Here is a 4,650-nt window from a genome sequence, read left to right as displayed (position 1 = left end):
ATTCTTTTTAAATCCGGTTAGGGTTAGGAACCAGGAGTAAAGATAATAGCAGTTGTCTTGAATTTCATTCCAAATGTGTTTCTAAATTAGTAAATAATGCATTACAATTATTTAAAGTCGAACAATGAATGATAAAACCTTTGAAAAATTATTGTTATACGTAGTAGAATACGTGGATAATATATAATAAGCACATGAATGATTTAAAATTGTTAAAAATTCTAATTAACATATGTAAATAGCACATGCATGATTTAAAATTAATACAAAATCTAATATCATATATAACTAGCATATCATGATATTAAATTGTTAAAAATTGTAATTAACATATGTAAATACCACATGCATGATTTAAAACCTTTAGAAATTCTAATAATCATATATATGTAGCATATGGATGATTTCAATTTGATTAAAATTCTAATAATCATACATAATTAACAAAATATCTAATAATCATATATAACTAGCATATGGATGATTTCAATTTGATAAAAATTCTAATAATCATACATATTTAACATATGCCATACAACAATTGATTTGTATAGATATTTGGTACATCCAACATAGTTTACATCGTGTACAGAACAATTACGGTAATACATCGGCGGTGACGGTTGACCGGACGTACTTTCTCCTCACTATTGTTCCTTCCTTGTGATCGCTACGTGAGTAAGGGGTGTCTTCATTTGATAGGAGGATGCTAGGGTCAATTGTCACCGTGAAAGGGGGTTGCCCATCAAACTGATCGTAATCCTCGTCAGTCTTGTCGTCTACTCTGACGATTTTTCTTTTTCCTGGGAGAACAACGTGGTGCTTCGGCTCCTCAGTCACTTTGCCCTTTTTTCCTTTGCTAGACATGTCCTTGACGTAAAAAACTTGGGCTACATCATTGGCAAGGACAAAAGGTTCGTCCGAGTATCCAACCTTGTTAAGGTCAACCGTTGTCATCCCACTGTCATCAATCGTTACGCCTCCACCAGTCAACCTAACCCATTGGCACCGGAATAGAGGGACCTTGAGAGGTCCATAGTCAAGTTCCCATTTGTCCTCGATGGCACCGTAATACATGCCAGTCGTACCATCGTGTCCCATGGCATCGATACGAATAGCACTGTTCTGATTCGTGCTCTTCATGTCTTGGGCCCTCGTGTAGAATGTGTGCCCATTGATATCATATCCCTGGAATGTCGCGATCGAGCCAGATGGTCCCCTCGCCAGGAAGGCCAGTTGTTGGTTAATCGTCTCGTTACCCATGAGATGTTGTCGCAGCCACGTGGAGAAAGTATCAATGTGATGCCTTGTAATCCATGCATCGGACTTACCGATGTTTTTGGCGCGAACTAGAGCCAAGTGCTCTTCGATGTAGGGAGCCACCAATGTAGATTGTTCCAGAACCGTGAAATGGGCTTTACGGAATAAATTGTTGTCTACCGTCATTATTGCTTTCCTTCCTAGAGTCCCCTTTCCCCGTAGTCTCCCTTCATGGCGTGATTCAGGTACCCCGATTGGGCGAAGGGCTTCGATAAATTCTACGCAAAATTCAATGACCTCCTCTGTTCCATATCCCTTGGTGATGCTTGCCTCTGGACGAGCACGGTTACGAACATACTTCTTCAGAACGCCCATGTACCTCTCGAAAGGAAACATGTTGTGTAGGTACACAGGACTGAGAATACCGATCTCTTTGACAAGGTGACAAAGCAGATGCGTCATTATATTGAAAAATGAAGGTGGAAATATCAACTCAAAGCTGACAAGACATTGCACCACATCATTCTACAGGGCTTCTAATCTATCAGGATCGATGACCTTCTGCGAAATTGCGTTCATGAAAGCACATAGCTTTGTTATTGTTGCCCGGACATTGTCTGGGAGGATACCTCTTATTACAACTGGTAGCAGCTGTGTCATTAACACGTGACAGTCATGAGACTTTAGATTTGTGAACTTCTTCTCCTTCGTGCTTATTATTCGCTTTATATTCGTGGAGTATCCAGACGGTACCTTGATGCTCTCCAAGCATTCAAACATACTTTCCTTCTCTGCCTTGCTAAGAGTGTAGCTGGCTGGACTCAAGTAATGCCTTCCTTTCTCCTTTGGTTCCGGGTGAAGGTCACCGTGTTGTTCCATATGCTTCAGATCATTACATGCTTCTAGTGTATCTTTTGACTTTCCATATACACTTAGGAAGCCAAGAAGGTTTACGCAAAGATTCTTAGTGAGGTGCATCACGTCGATTGCGTGGCGGACGTCCAAGAATTCCCAATAGGGTAACTCCCAAAATATAGAGTTCTTTTTCCACATCACCGCGTGACCATCTTCGCTCTCTATAGGCTGGCTGCCAGGCCCCTTTCCAAACACTACTTTAAGATCTTTAACCATAGCAAACACTGTTTTCCCGCTGCGATGTTTAGGGTTCGTACGGTTGTCCGCCTTATGTTCAAAGTGCTTGCCTTTCTTCCGTACCGGGTGGTTTGCTACAAGGAATCGACGATGACCCATGTACACAACCTTCCTACAGTGCTTAAGATACGTACTTTCTGTTTCATCCATACAGTGAGTGCAAGCCTTGTACCCCTTGTTGGCCTGCCCGGATAGGTTGCTAAGTGCAGGCCAATCGTTGATGGTTACGAACAGCAGCGCTCGTAGGTTAAACTCCTCCTGTTTGTCCTCATCCCACACGGGGACACCTTCCTTCTTCCACAACAGTTTAAGATCTTTGACCAGTGGTCTTAGGTACACATCAATGTCGTTACCAGGTTGCTTGGGGCCTTGAATTATAATCGACATCATTATGTACTTCCTCTTCATGCATAGCCACGGGGGGAGGTTGTAGATACACATAGTAACGGGCCAAGTGCTATGGCCGCTACTCATCTCTCCAAAAGGATTCATGCCATCCGTACTTGAACCAAACCGTATGTTTCGTGCGTCCTTTCCAAAGTCTTTAAACTTTCTGTCGATGTTTCGCCACTGCGAACCATCGGCGGGGTGTCTCAGCATCCCGTCCTGTTGACGCTCTTCAGCGTGCCATCGCATCATTCTAGCGTTCCCCTTGTTCCTGAACAAACGCCTTAGCCGTGGTATTATAGGGAAATACCACATCACCTTAGCAGGAATTCTCTGCTTCGTTAGCTGCCCGTCAACTTCTCTTGGATCATCTCGTCTAATCTTTTATCGTAGCGCTTTGCAAACAGAGCATGCTTCTAGGTTCTCGTACTCCTCACCGCGATATAGGATACAATCATTCGGACATCCGTGAATCTTCTGAACTTCCAGTCCTAGAGGGCAGACTATCTTCTTAGCCTCGTACGTTGTCTCGGGCAACTTGTTTCCCTCCGGAAGAATGTTCTTGATGAGTTTCAATAAATCGCCAAATGCCTTGTCTCTAAGACTATTTTTTGCCTTCCATTGTAAGAACTCCAGAGTGGTATCCAACTTTTTGTGCCCCTGCTCGCAACCTGGGTACAACGACGTTCTGTGGTCCTCTAACATCTTGTCCAATTTATGGGCCCCCTTTTCACTTTCGCAATCCTCCTTGGCGTCCTGCAACATCTGACCAAGATCATCCGCAACGTTGTTACCATCAGCATCCCTTTCCTCCTCGCCCGTTTGATTTCCTTCAAATCCAGCGTACTGAGCAAAGTCCGGAATATTGTCATCTTCCACTTCATCTTCTTCCATTTCAACACCTTGCTCTCTGTGGGATGTCCAACAATTATAGCTTGGCATGAACCCCGACTCAAACAAGTGGAAATGAATAGTCCTGGATGCAGAATACTCCTTCTGATTCTTACACTTATTGCATGGACAACAAATAAAACCCTTTTGCCTGTTAGCTTCGGCCACTCTCAAAAAATAATGCACGCCGTCAATAAACTCTTTGGACTACCGGTCAGCGTACATCCATTGCCGATCTATCTACATGACATGAAAAAAAATCATACACACATAATTATTCGTACAATAATGATAGTCATACAATAATTATAAAATAATTACAAATTCTTTCAACAGTTACACAATAATGACATATCATTATTCATACAAATATTATGAAATATTACACCATATAAATTAAATATTTACTATTTATAAAGTTTTAAACTAATATTAATGTGTTGTACTTATTTTAATTTTTCATTATACTTTTTTTTCTATTATTCAAGATTAATTTTCACTATATTTTCCTTCTCAACTTTTTTATGAAACCTTCCTTAGAAAATAAACTAAATTTCTATATATTCTTTCTTCTCCACACAAATTTTCTCTCTCATCAACTAACAACAAAATTTTGGAGACAAAAAAGTGTGCAAAACATAGCTCCAAATGTAATATGAAAAAAAAACATTGGAGGATGAAGTTGCTAACCTTTTAGGCACCTCCGATTTGTATATAATCAACACAATAAATTCACTAGAAATTTTGGCATGACCTCCCCTCTTTTTTGAAGAAATTTTGAAGCTTGCTTGGGCTGGAGGAGGAAGAAGACATATATATATAGGGGTGGGACTTTATTCCCGGTTGGTGTTATGAACCGGGGCTAAAGATCGCCGGGATCTTTAGTCCCGGTTGGTGTTACCAACCGGGACTAAAGTTACGATCTTTAGTCCCGGTTGGAGTTATTAACCGGAATTAAAG

The 4,650-nt window shown here is 41.0% G+C and overlaps 1 pseudogene; it reads right to left on the bottom strand.

Moving 5' to 3' along the window:
- Window positions 1-618: 618 nt before the first annotated feature.
- LOC127754264 (uncharacterized) lies at window positions 619-3,915 on the bottom strand (annotated as a pseudogene).
- Window positions 3,916-4,650: the final 735 nt, after the last annotated feature.

Source organism: Oryza glaberrima, chromosome 11 (genome assembly GCF_000147395.1).
Source record: "Oryza glaberrima chromosome 11, OglaRS2, whole genome shotgun sequence".
In the NCBI taxonomy this organism is placed as follows: domain Eukaryota; kingdom Viridiplantae; phylum Streptophyta; class Magnoliopsida; order Poales; family Poaceae; genus Oryza; species Oryza glaberrima.
Note: the sequence above shows the minus strand (reverse complement) of the source record. Positions and strands in the feature narration are given on the sequence as shown.